Raw genomic sequence first — 27,812 nt, 5'->3', positions numbered from 1 at the left:
GTGCCTTTTCTTTGTGAAGATATGACAGATGCGAGCAGAGAGAAATATAGACACAAACAAGCAGGCAGAGGCTCTCCTCCAGCTCTCTCCCGTGCCCAAGGAGAAGCATTTTCTCAGCAGGCATCTGGACACAGAGCAAGGCTGGCCGGCCCACGTCGGGCAGGGCCAGGAACCAAACCCATGAACTTGGCATCAGTAGCACCTGCGCTGTTCCTCTGACATGGAGCAAAGATGAAAAGGAAGGAAGGTGGTGGGCACCCCTTCTTGTCCCCCCCCCCACCTCAGTTTCCTTAGTACAAAGGTTAGAAGGGGAGATAGGGTGTCTTTGGAAGGTTCTCCAAGCATGGCAGGCAGCCAGGAGGTAGCCAGCAGAGGACGGAGATTTGTGGGTGCTGCAGATGAAGTGACTGAGCATTCAGGGACCTGTCTGGTGGCGATACCGTCAGCCATGGAAGAATCCATTTCTAACAGCTCCTTCTTATACATTATTCATGAAAACAGGAAGACACAGCCGATAACATCAGAATGATGCCGCTGTCCAGCAAATCTAATGACTGTAGCTTAAGGGCATTTTAACTAGCATGGAAAAAATGATTGTTGCCAATCTGGGGTCCTGGAGGCTCAGAAAGCTAACTCAAGCTGGAAGAGCCGGTGTGAGTTTCCTATTTGGAAAAAGGCGTGGCCTTCCACTGGCAACATCTGTTTCTTTGTGGTGTCTGGGGCCTCCCCGCCCTCCCATTTCTTAGTTTCTAATGGAGAAATTAATGCTGCTCTAGCTAAATAGCCTCAGGTTTTCAAATCAGTCTCTATTTTCATATCTGTCAGTCAGAAGGCAGGGACAAGCCATAGGACTTTATGGAGGGCTTTGCAGGATTTCAACATAAATTATTAGCCTCTAATCTGTTCAAGCCTAAGGGACGAGTGCTTTTTAAACAGAGAGCATTCTTGCTGCTGCCGAGATCTGATTTTTGTGTCCCGCTTCTGATTCATTACATCTGCAAGATCCATTCCATCCTAAACCCCGTCCAACTTGCTGTCAAATAAGCCAGGAGGTTTGTTTGTTGACAGGGGAGAGAGAAAATTGGGAGGGCAGGTCAGTTCAGTTATCCCAGAGGCAGAGGCGAGGAGAAGCAGAAGGCAGCTCACTGCAATTCTTAATTTGCCTGTTATTTTCTGTTCTTTGCCCTGGAATGTTCTGGCTTCCTGAACATCAGAGGATGCATTCAATTACATGCATCCATTCATTCATTCTTCCCCCAAACACTTATTGAGGGTGTACTATTTGTCAAGGGTACTCGCAAACTATTTGCAAACTAAAAAAATAAACCAGGCTTTGATGCTTGCCTGCATGCAGTTTAAAATCTGCAGGCAGATGGAATGAGATCGAAGCCGTTCATAAAACAGGGCTTCTCCATGTGTGCTGGGAGAGGAGATGACTGTGGCAGGCCTTCAGATGGTCAGGTTTTATTTGAATAATTACAGATTTTATTCTCATGTGTATCATATAAGCATAGCCAGCCCTTCCAGCCTGTAATTTCACAGACACTTGCTCAGGGGCCTGGTGAAGGTGAGTTAACGAAATAATTATTAATAGACCAAGTGGTATTGTGATATGCAAACCCAAAAAGGTGGTGCCTAATCGTTGTAGGAGCAGTAGCAGCCACCAAGACCTAGAGTGCTTAGTACGGCCCAGGTACTTTTGGTAAACATTTGACAGATTTGCTTCTTGTATAATCTCCACGCCTGACTCCTGGTGAAAAACTGCAGTGGTTTGATCGCACGTGCATCTGCACGCAAGATTGTAAGGTGCATGAAGGCAGGTGCCAAAGCCTGGTTCACTATTTAGTTTGCAAATGGTTTGCAAGTACCCTTGACAAGTCCTAACACCCTCAATGGTTATTTGTGGGATAAGTGAACAAATGAATGTAATTGAACACATCAACCCACGTTCAAGGAGCCAGAACATCTTAACGAAGGACAGAAAAGAAGAGGCCTCCCGTTGGCTGCTGTCTTTCCTGCTCCCCAAAGGGTATGTGTGGGGCAGTGCACCCTCCCTGGGACACTTTTGGGTGTCATCGTGCAGATTCTTCCGCCCCACAGCCAGGCCCCAGGGTGGGGAGAGTGGATGCAGGGAGCCCGATTTCAGCCTAAGTACTACCTTAATTAACCAGTCTAGCTGTACTGATAACAAGCCAGCCGTTGCATTTCAATCTCCATCTGGTTCCTGGTCTGGTTTGGTCAAGATTCTGGAGGGGATTAGTTCACAGCAATAACATTCAACTTCACCATAACCTCATGCGTCATTATCACCTCCACCTGGACGGGGAACAGGCTCAAAGAGCTCCAAGAACTTGCTGGAGGTCACAGCCAGTCAATGGCAAAGCCAGGATTCAAACGGATGGCTACTCTCGCATCTTTAAGAAATTCATTATCTCAGGTAGCTGAACTGGTCTTCTTCAAAACTCTCTAACGTGCTAGTATAATATAACTGCTAGAAATCACCAAGTTCTTTTTTAAATTATTTTTTTAATCTTAATTTTGAGAGAGAGAGGGAGAGAGAGAGAGACAGAGTGGGAGTGGAGGAGGAACAGAGAGACAGGGAGACGCAGAATCTGAAGCCGGTTCCAGGCTCTGAGCTGGCAGCACAAAGCCCGATGTGGGGCTCGAACTTAAGAACCGCGAGATCATGACCTTGTTTGAGCCCAAGTCGGACACTAAACTGACTGAACCACCGGATGCCCCTAGAAATCACAAAGTTTAAAGAAATATTCTCTCTGCCTAGTTTTTGATGTGTAACTAAAGTCTTACAAAATGAAATAGTCACGTGAATGATTAAATTATAATTATGACAGAGGAGTGGCTGCCCGTTTGGAAAGACTTAAACATTTTATAGAAACTCAGTGTTAACACTGGCCAGTTTTCCCCCTTGGTTCTTCTCTGAATTCCAATGAATTTTTCATCAGCTTATTAATTAGCACAAATCATGGATTGCGCTATGTAATTAAGGTCTTATGTGTTCCTCCAGATCTTATATTTGAGTTAAATGTTAATTTTTCAGGGAAAAATTAGAAATTTGACAATCGCCTTCCTTCCTGGCAATAGAATATACATGCTGCCTGTCAAAAAAGATTGAGTGCCTGAGTTTCCAAGATATGGAGTGATAGATTATTCAGCATGAAATTGCAAACTCATTTGCCCAATATCACAATCAATTGCTGACAGCAGTTTTTTTCCCCCAGAAACCCATTTGTGAAGTGCATTTGGTAGTCTAGTCACTGAACATTAACTCATATGCCAAGACTTGCCATTAGTCTTTGTAACTTTTCTTTAGTCCCTACCTTGGTTTGCTCTGTTATAATTTCTGTCAGTCTCAGAGTCACAAAAAAAAAAAAAAAGAAGAAGAAGAAGAAGAAGAAGAGGAAGTTATATTGTATGGATACAATTTCCATAGTATTATTACTATTAATAATAATAATAGTTCTTACCACATACTGTTGGGAGACAATTCTCATGGATCTCTTATATTTCTGTACATCCCATAAGCAGGGGCGCTGACTCTTTCTGTCCCAGATTATCTTTTCAAAGATGTTTCTTGGCAAAGGGCCTTGGAAGATAGAGATAGTGTCTCCCACTGAAGCAAAGAGCAATGCTTACTGCCCATTATAAAATATTTGGCTCCCCCTGGGTGGCTCAGTCGATTGGGCGTCCGACTTCAGCTCAGGTCACGATCTCGCGGCTCATGAGTTTGAGCCCCGCGTCGGGCTTTGTGCCGACAGCTCAGAGCCTGGAGCCTGCTTTGGATTCTGTGTTTCCCTCTCTCTCTCTGCCCCTCCCCAGTCATGCCGTGTCTCTCTCTCCTTCAAATATAAATAAACATTGAAAAAAAACTGTGAAATATTTGGCTCACCAAGCTCAGGGTTCCACTCAGATAATGCAACCCCCTGCATGTGCAGATAGTATTTTTTGCACTACTCCATGTGAATCAGGCTCAGGAAACCAGCACACATACTGACACTCTGGCAATGGCTACTGATGTGACTCGTAAGGGCCTTCATCCTTCGCCTCTGACCAGAGTCTGTGTCATCTGCCAACATTTATGAAAGAGTGGTAGGGTAACTTGGGAGTTTACAAGTTGGGTAAATTCTCAAAGCTTTTACAGTTCTTGGCATAATACCAGGAAGTGTTAAAAAAAAAAGTGCGTGTGTGTGTGTACGTATTTGTTAAATATATATGCATAGGTATATTAGACATCTGCTCACGGAACAACATTATGAGGTAGGTATTACTATTATCCTTATTTTACAGATAAGGAAACTGAGGTACAAGAGGTTATCCAAGTGGGTAGTGGACCAGGCACTACGGCTCTGGTATCTTTTTTTTTTTTTTTTTTAATTTTAGAGAGAGACAGAGACAGATAATCAGCAGGGGAGAGGGGCAGAAGGACAAAGGAGAGGGTGGGAGAGAGAGAGAGAGAGAGAGAGAGAGAAAATCTTAGCAGGCTCCATGTTCAGTGTGGACCCCAATGTGGGCTCAATCCCACAATCCTGGGACCGTGACCTGAGCCAATGTCAAGAGTCGGATGCTTGACCGACTGAGCCACCCAGGTGCTCCTGCTCTGTTTCTTTGCTCTCCTCTTTTGGGTGGAAAACCCCAGAGTTTGCCTTAGCAACTGAATTTCACTTTGAAAGTGAAGTGCTGCTTGGTTCACGTCCAAGAATAGACTGACCAAATGTTGGTGTTGATGCAGAGCCTTCTAAAGTTCCAGCAAGTTCCCGTGCACTCACTTCGCAAGTATTTATAGAGCATCAGAGTGTGCCGTTCCAGGTACTTCAGGAGAACAGAAAAGAAAACTCTGGGCGCTGCTTGTGGTGTAGTCCACGCTTTTGGTGCCCAGGGTGCCGGGGGTAGAGATCAGTCCAGGCTGGGGGTGGGGGATCCTTGTTTCCTCCTGTAGTTTCCACTGGTCAGTGCAGTTAGGATATCCCACCTGAAGACCTTCCTCCTGCCCTGGTCCACGCTCCACAGGGCAATTGCTCCTTACCTTCTGCTTTCCGATACCCCCATTAGTAATAATGGTAAAAAAAAATAATAATAATAACACAGTCATTCACTAAATATGTATCACGTGCTTACTTTGTACCCGGTACTGTTACAGGCATTCGGGATGGATCGTGAACGAAACAACATCCTTGCCCTCCAGGAGCAGACATCTAGCTGGGGAGATGAGCAACAAGCAAATAAAGAAATACGTGATACCAGCTGTGGATAAGCTTGTTGAAGAAACGAACAGCAGAGTGAGGATAGACAGGGTGAGCAGGAGGGCTGTTTTAGGTGGTGGCCGTGGCGCTCCCTGAAGAGGCGCCATTTGATCCGAGACCTTAGTGAAGGCATCATTCATTCCTGCAGGACGCATCTTTGCTGAGCGCCAACGACATGCCAGGCACGAGGGGTGCTCACTGCAGTGAGCAAAAGGATAGGCGTTCTATTGAGGAGAGATAGGCAGTAGACAGAAAAATAAAACCCGGGGCCTGGCCGTGGTGGAAAGCGCTGTGGGGCCAAAGAAAGCAGAGAAGCTGGCAGGGAGGTCCGGGGCACGGACGAGGGCGCCGCGAGCTGAAATTGGGCCGATCAAGGCGGGTCTTGCTGAGGTGACATTTGAGCAAAGTTCTGAGGAGGGAGGGAATGAACCACGGGGATGACTGGAGCAGGAGCGTTGTGGGGAGAAGGGACGTCAGGGACAAAGGCGTGGAGGTGGGAGCAAGTCTGTCGTGCTTCATCAACGGCACCAAGACCCATGTGGCCGGAGCAGAGAGGACTGGGGGAGACACAGGAAGGCTCAGCTCCTACTGTAGGACTTGGGCTCTCACTCTGTGTGAGGTAGGAAGCAGGCAGGGGGTTCTGGGGCCATTACCTGGCTTATAAAATAACAATAACGGTAACCCTGGGGTAGCCGCTGCTTATGAGGGCTTTCTATGCTGATCACAGCAGGTGCCATCCCAGGTACCCGTCACTAGCACAGACTCTGATTCTTTAATCCCCGGCTGGGCTCTCAACAGAGCCCAGCGACCCTTTAGCCTGTGGGCCCTCAGCTTTCCTGTCTTGTTCTCCAGAGAGTGAAGCCCGTCTCCACCCTGCTCCTCTTTCCTGCCTCATGGGGCCAGCCCCACACCGATACACGTATCTGCACCCTCAACCTTTGGCATCTAGGCACCCTTCTTCGAGAACCTCTCGGTCCGGGTTCGGCGGGTACAGGGCTACCCAGCTTCCAGCCACGTTGTGGGCCCTGTGTCTAGATTCACACCAGTGGTTACGGGGGAAGGCTGTGTCCTCAAGATCGCACCCTGTGTCTCTCCTTTTCCTTACAGCCACAATTCTGAAGAACTGTTCCTACTTCCTGCCTGGGGAGGTCTGGCCTCCTCTTTCCTCACCTGCTGAAATGGGCCTCACCGATCCCGCCAGTAGGCTGCTGGTAGCTAGGTCTTGGGGTGCGTTTACACTTTGTGTATCTGGACTGCTCCGAGACCAGGGACACTGGTCGTGGCCACCTTCCTGGACCCCTCTGCACTTAGCGTGCAGTCAGCCTTTCTGATTGGTCCTGTTCTTGACCACCGTCTGGTTCCACAGGCACCACGCCATGACTTCTCATCCTCGCGGATGTTCAAAATTGTCTTCCCGGCCCCAACTTACCTCCTAAATTTTAGTCGTCTCAACTGTCTACATGACTTTCCAGTGGGATGTCCCTTGATGCTGGGACTCTTGTGACCCAATCTGAGTCAATGTAGCTACCTACCTCCCCCAAATGTCCCTAGCTCATCCTTTGCCCTCTGTCTTCAACCAACCCTCCTAATCAGTTGCCTTACCTCCTTCGGGGTCTACTGTCTTCTTGTTCCCACTGCCGAGGCCCTGGTTGATTCTGTCAGCCACTCGCTCTCACCTGGACTATTACCAAGGCCTAGTTATCTCATAAGGGTCACCCGAGAAGTTTCCTGAAAGCGGAGATTCTCAGGCCCCACCCCCAGAGAGTCTGATTTAGTCTGGACTCAAGATAGGATTCAGGCATCTGCACTTTTAATAAGCTCCCCAGACAATCCCAGTAAGGGGGTCTCCGACCACACTGTAAGAAAGTGCATTACTTAGCCTCCCCTTAGTCTGGTCCATCCTCCCTTACTACGGCTATTACTACCCACTTTTGTTGAACACTTATCATATCTCAGGACTGCGTTGAACCCTCCATATGCATAGGTCCCACTAAACAACCCTTTGTCTTAACTACTAGTATGAGCCCCATGTCACTTTTGAGAAGACGGTGGCACAGAGAACTAGGTTAACTAGCCCAAGGGCATGGTTTATTTGACGGAAAGCCAAGTTCTCAACATTACATTTTACCACTTCCCTTGCTTCCCATTCAGCTACCCTGAGTGACTTCAGTTTTCCAAATGCACCTGCTGCTTTATACCTCGGAGCCTTTGTCCATGCCGTTCCCCTCTTTCAAATGGCCATTTGTATAAGTTCTATGGCTGTAGACCAAATTACCACGACGTTGGCAGCCAGACACAATATGGCTGGTTCTTTGCTCAGGTTCCCACAAAGCTGAAATCAGCTGGGGCTGTGTTCTCACATGAAGCTCAGGGTTCTCTTCCGAGCTCCTTGGTTATTGGCAAAATTCAGTTTCTCTCTTCTCTGCAGTTTCTCTGTTCTCAGCTCCTAAAGGCTGCCCACATTCTTTGCCATGTAGTCCCCTTCCTCTCTAGAGCTAGCAGATGAGAATCTCACCTATGATAAGTTCTTTTCATGCTTTAAATTTCCTCTGCCAGGACAAGACTAGTCTCTTTTAAAAGTTGCCTGATTAGGTCAGGCCCACCAAGCAAAATTTCCAGATTTTAAGGTCAGCCGATTTGGGATTTTACTTGCATTTGCAAACCCTCTTGCAGCTGAACCGAAATCAGTGTTTGGATAATTGGAAGAAGGTGTGTGTACACTGGGGGGCTGGGAACCTTGGGGTCACTGTAGACTTCTACCTACCACACCATCTAATCTTCAAAATTTGGCTCAAGGATTATTGTCTTCCTCAGTGCCTCTAGGCAGAGGGCCCACCTCTGTTACCCCTACCGCCTCCAACAAAACACTCTTGACATTTGCCCAATGTAGTATAATATTTCTTTACAGCTCCATTCCCCGCCCCCCTCCCCGCTGGGCTGTGACTTTCTTGAGGGCCTGGACCAAGGTTTAGCCCTCTTTGTAGCCCCAGCACCCAGAACAGCAGCCAGCTCATTACCAACTTGCTGCCTGTGGGTGAGTGATGCGCCCCAGTCAGCTCGACCAAGAACAGCGTTCAAATTAGATTTGCGTATACTGCACGAAAAGGGCTGTTGATTGGAGCCCGGGGAAGTCCCAAGAAACGTCAGCGGTAGCTAGCCTGTGCTTCCAAAGCTTTTAGCCACGATTACCAGGGCCTGGCAAGTGCTCCAGAGAGAACCAGCACCACGGTGACGGTGAGGCGGATGAGCCACTAGGTGTCACTCCCGATTCAATAAAGAGAGACCAGTTCCTTCGAGGGCCCTCTAAGCCTTTCTCGTCAAAGAAGCTGGTCAGTGGGTCCCACCCATTGTTTTCTTCTAGCTCACGCTCCAAATCGTCCTCTGTTCTCCAACTTCCCCCCCACTGACACAGTCTGGGTCTAAAAAAGGACAACAGATCAGGAGTTACCAGGGTTGGGGCCACCATCCAGTTCAGCCTCCGGATTTTGTAGATGAGCGACCAGATTGGGGGCCTTGTGAGGCGGGGAACAGAGCCGGGCTTCTGCCCCCACATTGGCCCTGCGCGCCCCTCCCTGCCTTCGGGCCATCTCCTGGAGGCACAGGGGTCCCGACTCTCAGCCTCAAGGGTGTCCTGGGCGATCGCGGGGCTGGCCCACCGTGTGCCCCCAGGACCAGAGCCAGGCGCTCAGGCCGCACTCAGTCCCTCTTCCTAAACGGAGACCCAGCCCCAGGAATCCTGCTCCTGTACTTAGGAACTCAGGAAGGGGAAGGTGTCTGGTCAAACGAGGGTCCTGCGGGTCCGTTAAGACCTGCCGTTGCGGATCGTCCCAAGCGATCTCTTCTTTCTTTGGATTCGAGGGATGGGAAGTGGGGAGCCTCCAGCTTCCTGGGACCCGGGCGATCAGTATCTGCAATGAATCGCAGTCCTTCCCCTTGAGGCGGGGGAAGTTTGGGGCTGTAAGGGGGAGGATCGAAAAAGGCTTGTGAAGAACGTCTCTTCGGCAGGAGTTTGAGTCGGTTTTCGTCCCCTCTACCTTTTCTCGCTGGAAGAAGTTGGCGTTTACTCCCGAGGTTCGGGACCGAGGGGGGAATCTCCTCGCCGCGCGTGCGGATGCCTTTTCCTTCACCCCCGGCAGGGGGCGCCCTTCCCCCGTACCCGCTCCCCTCGGGGCAGACCGGCTCTTCTCCCCACCCACCTCAGCCCTGGGCCCTGCCTCGTCCAGGCAGGCCCCCAACCCCGGGCCCAGGCGATAATTTCAAACTCATTTCTGTCTGACCTTGGGCACAGCCTTTGATTGGCCTGTTCCCTTGCTCCCAGTTGACTTACTCTTCACTTTGATTTTAAGTGAATACTGAAAATCATTCGCATTTCCTGGAGCACTGGGTAAGAGAGGTTACTTGGGTGGATGGGAATTGAACTAAAGACGTTGGCTCCGGATCCAGACTCCTACCTGGGCTCATCCATAGAATAATCTTATCTACCAATACAGTAATTTCCTTTCAAACTTGCAAAGGGTTTTTTTCCCCATGTACAGCTTGGCTGATTCTGTTTGTTAATCTCTTTCCTCTGTGCCTGAAAAGGTTGATTCATTTATTTTTAACCAGTATTTTTTTAGTTTTTTTTTTTTTAATTTTTATTTTTGAGAGAGAGAGAGAGAGCGAGCACGAGCGGGGGAGGGGCAGAAAGAGAGGGAGACACAGAATCCAAAGCAGGTTCCGGGCTCTGAGCTGTCAGCACCAGACCGGAAGCGGGGCTTGAACTCACGAACTGTGAGTTCATGACGCTTAACCGACTGAGCCACCCAGGCTCCCCTTCTCAACCTGTATTTTATTGAGCACCTCTGTGCTTCAGGTACCAGGGTGAAGAAGGCAGGGTTGGTTCTTGAGTTTGGTGGAACTAGGGCTCTGGTAGAGGAGACATATTGAACAAATAAGTGTAGGAAACATTAATTTGTTTTAACTGAGATATTTACCACAAAGAAGAAGCATGGGCTCTGGGGAGAAGGTGGAGTCAGCCGAAGTCCTCTCCTGAATCTGAGCCACAGGTATTTTCCATGTTTACCCTGATGCTGTCTTCCCTCCTCTTCCTGCTGCAAACTCTTACAAATCAGGAAGCCCCAGGAGCAGATGAGTCAGTGTTTTCAAGGCTGCACGTCCCCATGTGAGGTAACCAGAGTCAGAGTCTTTCTGGAGTCTCCTCCCTCCTCATTTACACTCCTGGGAAGGGTGCAGCTTGGCAAGGCATTAACTATTTTGCGTGATGAAATTTACATTGCAAATTTCTTCCGATCTGATGATTAACAAGGTCTGAAAACAAGAAGACAGTTCTGGATACGCATCCTCCTCCTCCTCCTCCTCTTCCTCCTCCTTTTCAGTGTTTATTGAGCACTTACTAGGTATGGGCCTGTGTGTTCAATGCCAAGGATCAAAAAAAGACACTAGAGGGGCTCCTGGGTGGCTTAGTCAGTTGAGTGCCTGACTCTTGGTTTCGGCTTGGGTCATGATCTCACGATTTGTGGGATCAAGCCCCACACCAGGCTCTGTGCTGGCAGAGGGAAGCCTGCTGGGGATTTTCTCTCTTTCTTCCCCTTCCCCCACTCAATAAATAAATAAATAAACTTAAAAAAAGACAAGATACTAGAAGACAAAAGGGGGAATATGCTAAAAGGAAGAGGTGGTATAGAATAATGGCTCCCAGAATTTGGGATTTTATGAACAGCTAAAAATGAGAGCTTTATTAGTTAAAAGAGGTCTAATATAACAGTGTCTTAAATAAGATTTTTAAAAAAGTTTATCTCTACCATGAAAGGTAGGTGCTCCAGGTAGGTGCTCCCAGGTTGATAGGGCTGCTCTGCTCCAAGCAGCTCTCCAGGACCCAGAGACTCCTTCTGTCTTGTTTCTCTGCTATGTTTGACCTCTATTCTGAAGGTCATGGTCCTTTCAAGGTCCAAGATGGTTGCCCCAGTTCCAGTCATCACTTTCAGTAGGAAGGAGGAAAGGATAATGAAGAGGGGCAAAGGGTGGGTAGTGGGTAATGTACAGAGAAGGTTCCCAGATTAAGACTCATGTACTTCTAAGTTATTGGACAGAACTTAGTCACGTGGCCCCTAAAGTTACAAGGAAGGTGGGAGATGCAGTTTTTATTTTGGTGAGCCACGTGCCCAGCTAATTACTGGAAATTCTGTTACTAGCAGTCTTTGTCATTGAGCCTGACTTAGGGTGTCAATGTCTAATTTTGCCAGTAAGTATAAAATGCCCTGACAAATCTTCCCCAATATATCACAAATGCACCCTCACCGCCACGGGCTTTTGTAATTTCTCACCTTGAATGAATGCAACAGCCTCTCTCTGTTGCCAGGGTGATCGGTCCAAGATGTAAAATTAATCATAACAGCCCTCTGCTTAAAATGTCTTGGTGGATTCCTATTGCCTTGAAAGAAAATGTAAACTCTTTAATAAGACCGGAAGTCCTGTTGTCATCTCACACTGGTGTCTTCTGTAGCCTTATCTCTCATGACTTTCCCACATGTACCCCACAGTCCAGGCATACTAGGTGACTGGCAGTTGCCTTCCACCTCCTCTGTCTGGAATATGTTCTTCTGTAATATCTTGGCAACTGGCCCATTTCTACAGAACTTCGCTGAGGTCAATCTTCATTGGAAAACCTTTGCCAGTTCTGTGTCGTATACCTCTGACATCTCCCTCTCCCTCCTCCCCACCCCCTTACCTCCACACACAAAGCAAGATCTATTCAAAGAACGGGATGCCGTTGCCTGGGTAACAGTGAGTACCAGCCAATGGTTGAACCACCAGCCACGTTTGCAGTGGGGCTCCTGGATTTCTGGTTCGCACTGTTGGCCACACCCTTTCTTGAAAGACTGTCACTCTCCTTGGTCATTGCCTATTCCCCTGGCCCTCTCTTCCCCTTTTCTGTGTTTCTTCTTACTCTGCTCATTATGAAATGTTGATGTCTCTAGAGATCAGGTTTTGGTCTTCCCTTGTTATTCCACATACATGCCCTGAGATTCTTCATTCCCTTTTGTGACTTCAGGTACCACCCCCAGAGTTCTCATTCTCTACTTCCAAATTGGATTTCTCTTCTGATCCTTGGATATGAATGTCATCTATTGAAAACATGGAATAGGGAGGGCCAGTTTTCAAAAAGGAAGTAATGAAGCTTCACCCTCCCAGCCGACTCTACCCTCACCCCAAAGTATCATTGCCTACTGCAGGCCAGGAGTCTGGGAAATGACCCTCTGCCTTTGCTTGCTCCTTGGTGCAGGGTGTGCACTCATCTAGAAAGGGCCACCAGCCACGATTTTCCCTCTGAGCACTTCTAGTCTCTGGCCTTCATGTCATTTCCCTCAGGAGCTCTTTCGGAGACAAAAAACTTCCTCCCCATTTTTATCCAAGGCAAGTATGAAGCAACAGAATACTCAAGACAAAAGACCCAACAATGAGTCAGGGCAGCTCCTGATAAAGGCATCCAGATGTCCCCCCAGGCTGCCACCTCCAGAAGGCCTCGTGCTACAGTGGACAGAGCATCTGGCTTGAGACTTTGACAGAGGTCCTGCTGAGTGAAGGTGAGGCGAGGCTGAACTTTCTGCAACCTGTGATCTTCCCAGAAGAAAGAAGGGGGAAAGCAGAGACTCACATGCTGCCTTCTCAACCCGGCAGCTACAACACGAGCACTCCTTTAAATAAGTAATTCCGGTCATTTTCCTGCTCATCATCTACCTCCAGCTTCCCTTAATTGGTCGGAATCCTTCCCTGAGCCTGCACGGTCCTCCTTCCTCCACCATTGTGTCCTGCCATGGTTGTCTGCCTTCTTTCCACTCCTCGAACACACCGAACTCTTTCTACATGTAGACCTTACCATTTGCAATTTCCTCTGCCTGGAAAGCCTTCCCTGCAGCTCCTTCTATGGCTTACTCCTATTAGCCTTGGGTCTCAGCTCCAGGCTCTCCTCTTAAGGACAGCCTTCCCTGATGCCCTGGTCAACAGTGACCCTCCTTTCCCATAGCCACTCCGTGTCACATGTCCCCAAGTAGGTCCCTAGTAGGAATGACACGCTCTGAAGTCATCCTGTTTATTTCATTGCTTACTGTTCATACATGTACAACCTCCTTCCCCATCTTGCTCACTTCTACAGTGACTGGAAGAGTTCCTGGCACATGAATAGTAGGTGCTCTACGGATATGTGACAAATGAAGGGACATAGAAAAGAAGGAGAGCTATCACCACACTCCAGCAGGCACTGTTATTCAATGTTTGGGTTGTTGTTTGGTTTGTTGAGGCCTTTTATTGACTTGGGTAAATCTAATAGGGTAATAAGGTTGGCATGTTCCATAACAGATAAGCCACAGATGTGAGTATTTACATCAACTCTTGCAATCTGTACCCCATCCCACATATACCACAAGCTCTGGGTATGAAAAAACAATTTTCCTAGATGAGAGAGAGGCTCCATATCTCACTTGCCCGTGTCAGCTTCAAGGCAAACTTAATTCTATGATTTGGGTGGGACTCATTTGGGTTATGTGGAAATGACCTCCAGTGGTATAAGACTGTCACTCTGACATTGATGAATGTCATTGGTGAACGCATTTGTGTCCTTTTATTAAGGCTCGTGTTCCTGCTGGGAGTGTAGGTATTTGATGGACATTCTGAGACAATGCTGATAAACCCAGGTTTGACCAAAAGTTTATCTCCAGAGAGGTTACCTTTTCCTCTTTCTTTCTGGTAGCTTTCTTTCTCTTTGTGATCACAGAAGATCTCCCAGGCTGTGTGGGAAAGAAGGGCTGCTAGCTCACTGGTGCTGAGACAAATTGGCCACCACCACCATCGTCAAAACTTCATGTTGCGTGTTGTAAAATTTAAAAACTCTCAGGGAATATTATGACTTTTTCTTTTAAAAAATATACCTGAAACAACCCAAATGTCCATTGAGAGATGAATGGATAAAGACAATGTGGTATGTACTGCCAATGGAATATTACTCAGCCTTTAAAGAGAATGAAATTTGGGGGCATCGGGGTGGCTCAGTCGGTTAAGCCTCCGACTTCGGCTCAGGTCATGATCTCACGGTTTGTGAGTTCGAGCCCTGCGTCCAGCTCTGTGCTGACAGCTCAGGGCCTGGAGCCTGCTTCAAATTCTCTCTCCCTCTCTCTCTGCACCCCTCCCCAAAGATAAATCAACATATAAAAAATTTTAAGGAAAGAATGAAATTTTGACACGTGTTACTACGTGGGTAAACTTCGAAGACATGCTAGGTAAAGCAAGATGGATACAGGAGGACAAATATTGCACAATTCTACTTATGCGAGGTACTCAGAGTGGTCAGACTCATAGAGACAGGAAGTAGACAGTGGTTACTGGGGGCTGGGGGGCAGCGGGGAATAGGAAGTTATTGTTGGATGTTGAGTTGGGGGTGGTGGAAAGGCCTGGAGATGGATGGTGGCGCTGGTAGCATAACGGTGTGAATGTACCTAACGCCACTAAGCCGTAGCTTTAAAATGGCTAACGTGGTAAATTTGTGTTATGTGTATTTTGCCACAACAAAGAAATGTCTTTTCAAATATATCTTTTACTTGTCTATTATTCCAACAGATTTCATAAATTGTACTTGAATTGCTTTCTAAATATGTGCTATAAATTTGTTTACTTCAGAGTGACAGTTGGTCCCAAAACAATCTCAGGAAAAGATGTGTGTGTGCCCATGAGTGGGGTGTGTGTGTGTGTGTGTGTGTGTGTGTGTGTGTGTGTGTGTGTTGGAGTGTGATGGGATGTATACCACATGTATAAAAAGAGCTCAGGTGTTAACCACCGAGGTGGAGAAATCACCCAGCTTCTTCTGGCTTCTCTCTTTGCTTCTTCTGCATGGAGGTTTTGTAGAAGATTGTAAATGTCCTATTGACAAAATTCAAAGTCTGAGGCACGGATGTACCTAACTTTGTAAGTTCCAAGTGTAAAACTTTAGGTAAAAGCAGACGTATGAGCATTGGTCACCCATACGACTGTGGAAGTGAAATTCACTCATTTCAGAAATATTTATGAGCACATGATGTGCAGAAAATGAAGTCAGCATAACCCCTCAATTCCTATAAGCAGGACTGGCTACGTAAGTTGTGGGGCCCAGCACAACATGCAGATGTGCAGCCTGCTAGAACAGTATGAAGAGTTTCAAGGTGATGACACAAGAGCGCTAAGCCAAGCACGGGGTACTTCCAAGCGCAGGAGTTGGGGGTGTGAAGGGTTAGGCACCTGCAGAGGGCGGGGCCCATGCAGCCCCAGGGCAACAGAAATGCTTGTCTGCTGACTGGGGTCAGGACAGCAGGGAGTGAACCCCAGGGGCTTCTCATTGTCACATTATATCGCATCTCACCTCGGTTTAAGTAAATCTTTACGTTTCAACGTGCATTTGAAAACCTGTTGATTCCACAGGGCAATAAACCTTCTTATTGCCAATACTGTCCATTCAAACAGATCACAGTCTTGTCATATGTGATTTCTGGATCTCCATCTCTACTCGCCCCCACAGTCAGTAGCATGCTGGGTAAGTATCTAGGTACCCGATATATACCCGTTAAAAGATTCAGCGATTGATTCTGGAGTAAAATATGAGTAGTGTAGGATGATTATAGAAATTTATTTTCTGCTAGGATAAGGATGATTATGAGAATTATGATTTATACCTGCTATACACTGGGCACTGAATGAGTGCTTCATAGAAACTTTCTAATTTAATATTCTCACAAATAAACGTCAAATAGGTAGTTCTGTCTCCATTTAGAGGTGAGAAACTAAGGTTCAAAGAGATGAAGAACTTCCTCAAGGTCACACGAGTGGCCAACGATGGAACAAGGATTCAAACCTAACTTCAGAGCCCTTGAAATTGCCACTAAGTTGCTAGGCTCTCTTCCCCACCCCACCCCCAGCCCCCACATGTCCCTATGCCTCCTAAAATCTGATGAAAGAAACAGAAGCTGTTCTAAAAATTGAAGGGCTTGGGGCACCTGGGGGGCTCAGTGGGTGAAGCGTCCAACTTCGGGTCAGGTCATGATCTCACAGTTGGTGAGTTTGGGCCCCATGTCGGGCTCTGTGCTGACAGCTCAGAGCCTGGAGCCTGCTTCGGATTCTGTGTCTCCCTCTTTCTCTGCCCCTCCTCTCCCCCCAGAAACTCTGTCTCTGTCTCTGTCTCTCTCAAAAATAAATAAACATTAAAAAATAATAAAAAATAAAAACTGGAGAACAGAAGCCTCCCACCTTGATGCCATTTTGAATGGATATCGTTTCTGAACGTAGGGTACAAAATATTTGCGAAGATAGTGGATCAGTGCACGTGATTACTAAAGTGACTACTCCAACTCCAAGTCAATTCAATTACTATTTATTGAGCCATTACTAAGTGTAAGACACTGTGCTCGGGCCTGAGGGGAATGCAAGATAAACAGAGAAACTGCCCTCAAAGAGAAGGCTGAGACAAGCACACAAGTGGATGGAGAACAGAATGGAAAATGGTGTTTCCCCATCAACACCCAAAGAAAGTATGTCTGCCCAGAAGGACAGGGTAGGTTTTTGGAAGAAGGTGGCGTTTAGGGTTGGCCTAGAACGGAGGGAAGGATTCTGAGAGAAGAAGGAGCTGGGGGCTGTCCAGGCACAGCAGAGGTGTTTATTGAGCAGATGCGGAGTGAACTCTGTGCAGAGGGTAAGTGCTGGGGAGCAGGCGAAGCTCAGAAAGTTAGGTCCGCACTGCTTCATGGGGGATCTTGGACCAGCCCTGGGGCACTTGTACTCCATGCAGGAAGGAGAGCCTCCGACAAGTTTTAACCAGGAGACAAACATGATTAAAACCGGGCACTAGGAGACTGAAGCTGGCAGCTGTGGGAGGGAGGGCTGGAGGTCAAGAGCCAAGAGGGGAGAACTGAGGTCAATCTAGGTGAGAGACGGGAACGGTCTGAACTTGGGTGGGCTAAGGGGGTGTTTTAGAGACTCTTTACAGGACATTGCCTCATTAAAATGAAGAAAAGAAAAAAAAATCTGTGAAGCAGAGATCACGTATATGTAAAATCCTTCTTTGTTTTGTGGAGTTTCTGGAAGGGAGACAAATTCAAGATAACCATCGCAAGTATTCAGCCTAAGGATATTTGCCTACAATTCTTGTTGGCTCCTGTGTGATCTGGCCCTCTCTGACTCCCCGGCAGCAGCCTGGCCTGTCAAGAAGACAGCAGTTGCACAACAAGGCAGAACCCACCGCATTCAACCCCTGCACTTATGTGGCTTCTTCTGGCACCTTCCACCCTGCCTGGGCTACTGTTCAGTTTGAAATGCACAAGCATTTTCAGTAAAAGGTCATTTATGGGGGGTAGAAAATCAAATCAACTACACTGGTGAGTCAAGCCCATTTTAGATATCTTTGACACTTCAGGCACCCAAACAACCTCACAGGGCAATGCTAGGCCAGAACAGTTTCTTAAGATCCCGAGGTCCGGGGAATGGGACCAGAAGGGCCCTGTCCTTGGCCTCCTATGGTGCTCCTTGTAACTAGAGTGTGTCATTATAGGAGACAGTGCAGTGACCAGGCATAGGGGTTTTGGGACCAAGGAGGAAAAAAGGCAGAGGAAAAATATGACCCACCAGTATAGCCAAAAGTAATTAAAATAATGTTTTGTTTGTGAAATGCTAGCAGATTGGAAAACACCACGCCAATCAGAAAAGCATGTGTAGGGGCGCCTGGGTGGCGCAGTCGGTTAAGCGTCCGACTTTAGCCAGGTCACGATCTCGCGGTCCGTGAGTTCGAGCCCCGCGTCGGGCTCTGGGCTGATGGCTCGGAGCCTGGAGCCTGTTTCCGATTCTGTGTCTCCCTCTCTCTCTGCCCCTCCCCCGTTCATGCTCTGTCTCTCTCTGTCCCAAAAATAAATAAAAAACGTTGAAAAAAAATTAAAAAAAAAAAAAAAGAAAAGCATGTGGAGCCCAGGATGTTGTAATTTTCACCCTGCCTAATCAGCTAATGCATTCTGGAGCTCCAGCGACCACAGAGCTGTGTCTGCAGTGAAGGAAAGCAGAGCAGCCCCTCTATTACCCCAAGAAGGGAAAATGCAGCAAATTCAGGAAAAGCAATACTTGGAAATGTCAAGCTCCACTTAGGGCTGCATAATGCTTTCAGGAGAGGGGACACAGACAAACCGCCATCGGGCGCAGGCTGGAGGACTCTGACAGAGACAATTTGGATCCGTAGACGCTTGTGTGTCTCAGCTATTCAGCCAAGAGTTACGAAGCTAGTCAGCTTCTTGGTGTAAAAAAGGAGACCTGGGGCAGCTGACAGATGGAGATGGTGTGGTTGATTCAGAAGTCCAGATTGGCTTTCATTCTCAGGGGCTTCCAGGGTTTCTATACCGCCTCCAAAATTAGAAGATCCTTTCTCTTTGTCTTCAGCAGTCTGTTGGGAGGCAGGCTCGTGTGCCCCACTCCTCACGATCCCTACAGAATAGAGGACCCCTCCCCACAGGGCTGGGACCCTTCTTTCTTGTCTTCCTTGGGAAAGTGGGGAGGGTGCATGAAGTGGATCTTGCTGAGCACCACCCATTATCCGCACTGCCCCCCCACCCCGACCCCAGCTCTGCCGAGTCCTGTGTTTGAGGGTCCCACTGCTGCCCGCCCTGGGACCGGTGCATACTTTCAATCCTTGAGGGGAAGAAAAGACTTTTCTTTTGGCCTTGGATCCCAACCAAGTCTTCAAACCAGCTTTCTCGGCAAGAACGCCGTTCCTGGGATCTTTGATTCTCGTGTATTGTTTCTCCATTGGTTCAGAATCCAGAGGTGAAGAGAAATGTGATTCAATAACACCCTCAAATATCCCAGTGCTGTGGAGAAATCCACGAGGTGAAATGCCAAGTGTGAGTGTCAATAACATTTTCCTTGTTCCCCTTGCCTTGAGTTGCTACTAAGAAATAAGATCAGAATCTAGCATTGAGAGCACCTATCCTTGACACAAAGTTGTGTGTATAGCATGCCGGGGAGGCTTAAAGGTATGAATGTCGGAATAGGAAAGCCTGGAGCACCTAAGGCATGTCCAGTCTGCTCTGGGGAGAACAGTGCCCCTGATCTTTAGGAAGAGACAGTGCTTTACGCCCCTACCCCCAACTCCAAACCCCCCATCACATACTGTCAGCAGTGGTCCAGCCCTGTCTTCCCCGTCTGTCACACTGGGCCACCTTGTGTCAGGTATACTCATGGTCTACGAAGGTTGCCAGGGTGACATGGAACATTGTCTCCATCTGGTTTATGGGGCTGGCCCAAGGGCCTATCTGGGTTACCCTCCTGTGTAGAGATGTCTGGCAGCCAGAAACCTCAGCTCTGAAGGGTGATGGTGAAAATCACAGAAGCCAAGGGCTCACAGGGGAAGTCAGAGGGGACCTCTGAGGACAGCATCTTTAAACTTGGTGCAAAAATCACTTATCCCTCCTAGCTCAGCCCCTTATAAGCTTTCTGGTTCTTTTTCTTCCATGATGTGCTGATTTATGGGGAGGGGTTGAAATCAAGACAAGATTGGAAAATGTCACAGTAAGATGACCTATAAAATTATGGCTTAGAACAACCTTTCCATCTTGGATGGCCTTTTGACTTTAGGGAGATAAAAAAAAAAAAATCTACCAAGGGGTAGGGATCTGGCTATGGCTTTTTAGTGATTAGATTATCTTCAGTGATTGGAGCCCTTGCTTGGGCTTTGAGGGGCAGCCTTGGAACCAGTTATGTAGCAGAGAGGAAAGGACACAGGCCTTGGGGCTGAACAGACCTGGATTCAAATCCAGTTTTGCCCCTTACTAACTCAGCAAATTACTTAATCTTTTGAACCTCAGCTTTCTTGTCCATAAAATGGAGATAATAATATCCATACCTCAATTGGTTTATGGTTAGAGTCAAATGAGTAACATAACCAAGTTCTTAGTACACTGTGTAGTACACAATAAGCATTCAATTAACTATTTCTTTTTTTTATTGTTTCCATAAAAAATTACATCCCTTCTCCGTTGATACTCATAACTAACGATTGTAAGTGCTGATTATCTGCCAGGTTGCTAAGCAACAGTGACCCAGAGTTTCTGTATATCAGATTTTAAGAGTGGCTATGGGCTTTGTCTTTCAGCCCCATTTGCATATTCTTTAACCAAATATTGAGAAACGTCAGCATGTTGACCTTACCCAGACTCTATGTTCATTTTTGGGTACTTTATGAGAGAAGAGGATGGTGATTATTGAGGGGCCTAACATTCTTTACAGATATCTCAATCACTGTGCTTTAACGTAACAAAAAGTTGATTTCTCCCTTGCTTCAGTCTCTTCTGAGTAATCCTGGGCAGGCAGCCTTCTGTATAGTGTAGGAGCTGAGGTTCCTTCCACCTAAGCCTCGGCCCTCCTCTAAGGGCTTCAAATTCTCTCCTTTCAGCTGTTGGTTGGAAAAAGAGTTGGTGGGGGAGCCGTCTACTTTTTAACCGCTCTGACGAGAGACAATCGCTCCCACTCACATTCCACTGGCGAGCATAAAGACACATGTGACTGTAAGGGGACTGGAAACGTAGTTTCCTACTGATGGGGCAGCCATGGGCTTCCCCTGTGAATTTGCACCAGTCAGCTGCCTCTGCCACAAGAACTGTCCCTATTTACAGATGGAGAAACTCAGGCTTAGGAAACTTAATTAACTAGCCCAAGAGCTGAACCAAGAGGTTGACTATAGAGCTTGCTGTGTTAATGGTCATTCCAAACTGCCTGTGACAGCAGGCACTGATTACAGGGGAAAGAAGAAGGAATCAGGAGAAAATGTATGCCTGGCTCATCTCTCTCCTCTGTTTGTGGCCACTCACCGGATGGAGCTCTTGAGTCCCACCCATTCTCGTTTCTCCACGGTTTGCAGTTGAATTCCCAGGATGCAGAAAACAGACATGCAGCCCTCTATAATCTACTGTGAAGGTGTCCATCCACCCATCTCTTCATGGCAAACCCATTTATTGTGACTCTGCCAGACAGGTGAGTTGGTTCTATTTTTAAGTGTCTCTAGAGAAATAGTCAGATGCTTCCTCCATAACCCACTCTAGTGTTTCAGTGTTCTGTTCCTATAGGAGACCCTGGGGTGCACCACCAGCTCCCATTCTTTGGGCCAGTACACCCATCCCTCAGCTGTTAAGTCTTGGCCACTATCCAATGTCAGCTGCACCGTTTCTCAAGAATTGTCCCTGGCCAGTGGGGGCCTCCTCACTGAGAGATGCTTGGGAGATTATGCTCCCTCCTCCCTCTCGGGAGTTGTCTGCACCAGTGACCAAGTGATACTAGGGTATACAAGCCTGGTCCCCTTGCCTTGAAGTGGCATGATTCCTTGGTGCTACTCAGGCTCCAGAGTTTCCTCTGGGGTCGGGCTGAGGCTAGACTTGCTCTGAGCCTACATCTTTGTCTTCTTCCCTGGCTCTTACCTGCTTCCCTAACTTCCTTACATCCTTATCCTGAAATCTCTCATATAAGAATACCAATATCTGCTTCTAGGGAACCAGCTCCAAACAGTACCCAACTAGGAAATTCTTATTCTCCTAATCACAGGCTATCCTTGGGGTTATAGAAAACAGCCGATCATTCTTTGCAACTCTCTCTCTATTTGAAGACTTTTTAAATGCCTGTTTCTCTCCCAACTTCTGTTCTCCAGTTCAACAATTCTAGCTCTGTTAACCACCCTGGTTTCATCTTAATGTCAACACCACTGCCCAGGACATGGGAGTCTAGAATTGAACCCATTTGGCAGGAAATGGGATAATGGAAGGATTGTTCCATAGAGCATCACTACTACAACTACCTATAAATAAAGATGAATGGTTTCACCAGCTCAAAGGACTTTCCCATGTGTATGTCATTCAGACATCATAGCTCTGTGGGAGGAAGTTCTATTTTTTTTAAATGAGGAAACTTGAGTAAATAGAGGTTAAGTGGGTTACTTAAATTCATGAAGCAAGCTAAAGACACAACTATCATAGCAAAGAGCAGAAAGAGTCTTTCTGACCTCCAGGCCTGGGCTCATTTGATGACCTTCATCCCTTCCCTGATCTATGACCTTGTACAGATCATTTTATGATTCTATTTCAGTGAAGAACTGTGTTTGGTGGATAGTACGAGAGACCCCAACATGGTGGTTTGAACACCCAAGCGTTTATTCTTCCACAAAAAAAGAGGACTGGAAGGGAAGAAGCCTAGGGATGTAGGGCAACTTCACAAAGTCACCAGAGACTTGGATTCTTCCAACTATGTTTCCCACTCTCTGAACTAGGACTTTCATTTTCTTGTTCCAAGATAGTTGATAAAGCCCTAACCATCTTAGGTGAGTTCCAGGCGGCAGGATGAAGGAAGGGAACAAGAGAGGCCTACCTTTTCCATTTAAAGAGATTCTAGGAATTGTCACACAGCACTTCTGTTCACTTCTCACTGGCGAGAACAAGAAGCGAACATGACCCCACCTAAAGGCAAAGAAAGCTTAAACCTCCAAGCCATTCATTTCTAGGGTCTCTTCCAAATGTTAATGCCTAAGTTTGCATTCCTAACTTTATATTATTTTCAATCATCTTCAGGTATAATTTTTTTAAGCCATGACTATGTGTAAGTCACTATACCGGGCATAGTTAGATGACCAAAAGCAGGGATGGAGATGCGTTAGAACCACGAAGGGCTCTTCGCACGGCACTCAGGGACTCTGATGTGCTCCTGTAGGCAAATATGTTGTGCTTCCTCTTCCCTTGACCCTCATGCTGATTCACGGTGGGTAATGAGATGGCATTGTCAGGAGTCTGTTGCACATGTGTAGATGCAAAAAGAAAGATTGAGAATCACATATCTAAGAGGGCGTGTCAGCCATAGCTTGTGTATTCTACAAAACATCCATATTCTATCTGTTTAGTTGTGCCCCACTTCTGGAAAGAACAAAGCAGCACCATGTTCATTATGATCAAACAAGGGTAAAGATGGTAAATGGAAATTCAGAAGGGAGAGCCTAGGTTGAAGAAGATTATCGCAACTTAGCACAAAACTTATCTCTGAGTTTCTTGGCTGGTTTCACAAGATTCCATGGCCACGGCCATCTGGCAAGAGAGGCATGGCCATTCAGTAAGAGATACAAGTGTCTTCCATAGCATTGAACTCTGAGATTTATTTTGGCAGATTTGTATTAGAGGCATCAAATCCTAAAACACATGATGCAAAATAATAATTCTGCAGAAAGTATGGAGGTTGTGTTTAAATAGTTGTTTCTTATATTGGGTCTGGAAAAGTCTAGAGTTAGGTTTTGTTTATTTATTTTTTAATGTTTATTTATTTTTGAGACAGAGAGAGACAGAGCATGAACGGGGGAGGGTCAGAGAGAGATAGGGAGACACAGAATCCGAAGCAGGCTCCAGGCTCCGAGCTGTCAGCACAGAGCCCGATGCAGGGCTCGAACTCATGGACCACGAGATCATGACCTGAGCCGAAGTCGGACGCTCAACCAACTGAGCCACCCAGGCGCCCCGATTTTCTTTCTTTCTTTTTTTTTAACGTTTATTTATTTTTGAGACAGAGAGAGACAGAACCTGAATGGGGGAGAGTCAGAGAGAGGGAGACACAGAATCTGAAACAGGCTCCTGGCTCTGAGCTGTCAGCACAGAGCCCAACACGGGGCTCAAACTCAGGGACAGCGAGATCATGACCTGAGCCAAAGTCGGACGCTTAACCAACTGAGCCACCCAGGTGCCCCTGAGTTAGATTTTAAATACCATATTATGTTGGCTCTAAAACACCATTGTAAATAGCTATGCCACTATTTTATGTATCACTAAGAAAGGGAAAATGCCAAATAATGACTTCCCATAGAACGAGAAGCCTGGAAAGCTTTCCATTGGGAGGCTGGTTCTGCCTTTAGTTCTGCCTCTTGGTTCCAGTTCTATTGGGCCACTGAGTTTTTTCTTTTCTTTTCTTTTCTTTTCTTTTCTTTTCTTTTCTTTTCTTGTTTTAGAGAGAAAGTGAGAGAGTATAGGGGGAGGAGCAGAGGGAGAGAGAGAGAGAATCTCAAGCAGGCCCCACACCCAGCATGAAGCCCAAGGCAGTCCTCAGTCCCACAACCCTGGGATCATGAGCAGGACCGGAATCAAGAGTCTCATGCTCAACCAACTCAGCCACCCAGGTGTCCTGGGCCCTTGGGCTCTAAGCAAACATCTTCACCATCTGATACTTTAGTTTTCTCATCTGCTACTTAAGGAGGGTTGGACCAGCTGAGCTGTAAAATGTCCTCTAGCTCTAGAATTATATTCTTTTGACTGGTTTCCTTATAGTGAGTAAAATGTTCTGAATAGAAGAGAGAGGTTCTAATGTTCTAGTGGATTGTCAAGTAATACGGATTTTCTTCTCTGGAATTAGGTGAATAGGATCAATCAAGCTGCAGTTTATGGAGTCAAGTATGGGCTGGGTAATATCCCTTTAAAACATGACTTGCCAGGGTGCCTGGGTGGCTCAGTCGGTTAAGCATCTGACTTTGGCTCAGGTCATGATCTTGCAGTTTGTGAGTTTGAGCCCCACATTGGGCTCTGTGCTGACAGCTCAAAGCCTAGAGCCTGCTTTGGATTTTGTGTTTCCGTCTTTCTCTGCCCTTCCCCTGCCTGCTCTCTCTCTCTCATAAATAAACATTAAAAATTTTTTAAAAAATAAAATAAAACATGACTTGCCAAATTCAAATGTCTTCAGGAACCAGAGAGTAACATAACTAAGTCAAACAGAGCAGGTATAATAAAATGGAAGTGGTGGGGACTGTGGCAAAGACTGGGTGTAATAAGATAGGGGGTGGTGTGGGCTGTGGGAAGCCAGAGGGCTCCAATGCCCTCACCAGGAGGCAATCATCGGTTGGCTCTGGCTGTAGTTGCCAAACAGCAATGTGGGCCTGGGGTGCCAAATCTCCAGATTTTTTCAAAGGAAAGTAGAATTTTAATGTGAAGTCTCTGAAAGTTTAAACATTTTAGTAGCCGAGTTCCAACTTAAGAAACAACACTGCCGGGTGAACAAAACACTTCTTTGACTCGATACGGTCCCCCAAGTTAACAGTTTGTAATCTTTGCTTTAGGACCTTGGAGTCAATGTTTACTAAAACTAATAAACAGCTTAATTAAATACCCAAGCATTTTAACATCCCTTGTTTGCTCATTTATATGGGAAAAAGATCATTTTAGGGGGTGTCCTAGGAACACATGATATTACCTCCCTCTTGTGGTTAAGGAACCAAAAGGAAGCAGGTTCCCATTTACTCGAAAGAGCTGCACACACAGCTTAGATTCAGAGCTTAGATTCCTGACTCTACCTGGTGCTCCTGCCATCATCTCCTTCTGCCATTCATACTGATGGGAAAGTCCCAGGCCAAAGCTACTCGCATCGACGTGTCCACGTGCACGTGGATTTCAGTGCTGGAAGCAGCCTAGTAGGCAGTGTCTGAACATTGTTACATAGCAGGGAAAGAAAATGATTGGGAAATTTGTTCATTCACGTTATCCTGTAATTACAGGATGTGGTTGAAATTGTAAGGACCAGCATATCGTAAGAAGTAGAAGAGGCCATATGAAATAGTAATTGGAAAACCACCAGAAAAGCAAAAGGGAGAATATCAAAAGGGATTCCAGAGACAATTATGTATGGTTATTATTACTCACGGATGACTGTATCCAAATGGGATGGTTAATCTTATGTGTCAACTTGACTGAACTAGGGATGCCCAGAGAGGTGATAAAACATTGTTTCTGGACAAGTCTGTGAGGGTGTTTCTGGAAGAGATTAGATTTGAATCAGTAGATCAGGTAAAGAAGATTACCCACCCCAATGCAGGTGGGCACCTTCCAGTCTGTCGGAGGCCTGAGTAGAAGAAAAAGGTGGAGGAAGGGTGAATTTGCTCTCTTCCGAGCTGAGAAGTCCTCCTTCTCCTGCCCTACACCGAGTTCTCGGGCCTTTGGACTTGGTTTGGGACTTAATCATTGTTTCCCCTGGTTCTCTGGCTTTTGGGTTTGAGCTGGAACTGTATCACCAGCTTTCATGGGCTCCCGCTCCTCTCGAGCGAGAGGGAGAGAGAGAGAGGAGAGGGAGAGGGAGAGGGAGAGCGAGATCCCGTGGCAGCTCGTGGGACTTTTCAGCCTCCATAATCACATGAGTCAATCCCTCATAATATAACTCTCTCTCTCTCTCTCTCTCTCTCTCTCTCTCTCTCTCTCCACCCACCCCACCCCCGTGTGTGTGTGTGTGTGTGTGTGTGTGTGTGCATGCACACGTGTATTTGCTTAATAACTGCTGTTTGGGCACTATTATGTTCCAGGTAAATATAAGCAATGGAGAGACAATAGGAGCAAGACAGCCATGGTTCGGGGGGCACCTGGGTGGCTCAGTCAGTTAAATGACTGCCTCTTGATTTCCACTCAGGTCATGATCTCACAGTTTGTGAGATCAAGCCCTGTAGCAGGTGCAGAGCCTGCTTGGGATTCTCTCTCCCTCTCTCCCTCTCATGTTTTCTCTCTCTCTGAAAATAGATGAACATTAAAAGAGAAAAGACAGACATGGTTTCTTTTCTCCCAAAGCTTCCCGTAAAGTAGAGGAAACAAGACACATAAATTAGCAGGAAGCATGGACCCTGAATACTTAAGCCCAAAAGATGAATTAGCTCGTGTGTGTGCTCCCCTGCCAAGACTTTGTTTCCATATTGTTTCCATATTGTTCACTTTGTCACAGTTTGCTCCTCAGTGGAAATACTAGCAGTGTGCATTGTAATCCTCTGCTTAGAAATGTAAACTTGGATTTGAGAAAGACATGAGGCTAAGAATGGCACCTTAAAAATTAGCATTAGCGTAACCGGAAAAGGAGTAAGAAGACCGGGGTTCTTGTCTTGTGTCTCCTACTTAATCACTGTGTGAACTTGGGCAAATCACACACCTCTTGAAGCCTCAGCTCCTTTTCTTTCCTTTTTTTTAAGGTTTTAAAAAAAGTTTTACTTATTTATTTTTTTTGGGGGGGAACCAACGAACACTTGGAAGGGGCAGAGAGAGAGGGAGAGAGAAAATCCCAAGCAGGCTCCACACTGCCAGCGCGGAGCCCAATGTGGGGCTCAAACCCATGAAATGTGAAATCACGACCTGAGCCGAAATCAAGAGTGGGACGTTTAACCTTCTGAGCCACCCAGGCGCCCCTCATCTCCTTTTCTTTAAGTAAGAGTCTTAGCCTCTTTCAGGACTGTCAGGATGACTTAATGATGTATTGTGATCCTGAAATGCCTCAATAAATGGTTAGCTTTATTATTATGACTTCCAGGCTTCTAAAACGTATTAAAAGGATATCTTGCATACAAAGAGTGAATCAATGTAAACTACAGACCAGAGTTAACAATAACGTGTCAATATTAGTTTATCAACTGTAACAACTGTACTGCATTTGGATGTACAAGATGCTAATGATAGGAGAAATTGTGTGTGACGAGGGGGAGAAGGAAAATACAGGAACTCGGGGTGCTGCTGCTCAAGTCTTCTGTAA

Source organism: Lynx rufus, unplaced genomic scaffold (genome assembly GCF_022079265.1).
Source record: "Lynx rufus isolate CCGP_SWC_20201006 ecotype Redwood Valley unplaced genomic scaffold, mLynRuf1.p SCAF_7, whole genome shotgun sequence".
Classification (NCBI taxonomy): domain Eukaryota; kingdom Metazoa; phylum Chordata; class Mammalia; order Carnivora; family Felidae; genus Lynx; species Lynx rufus.
Note: the sequence above shows the minus strand (reverse complement) of the source record.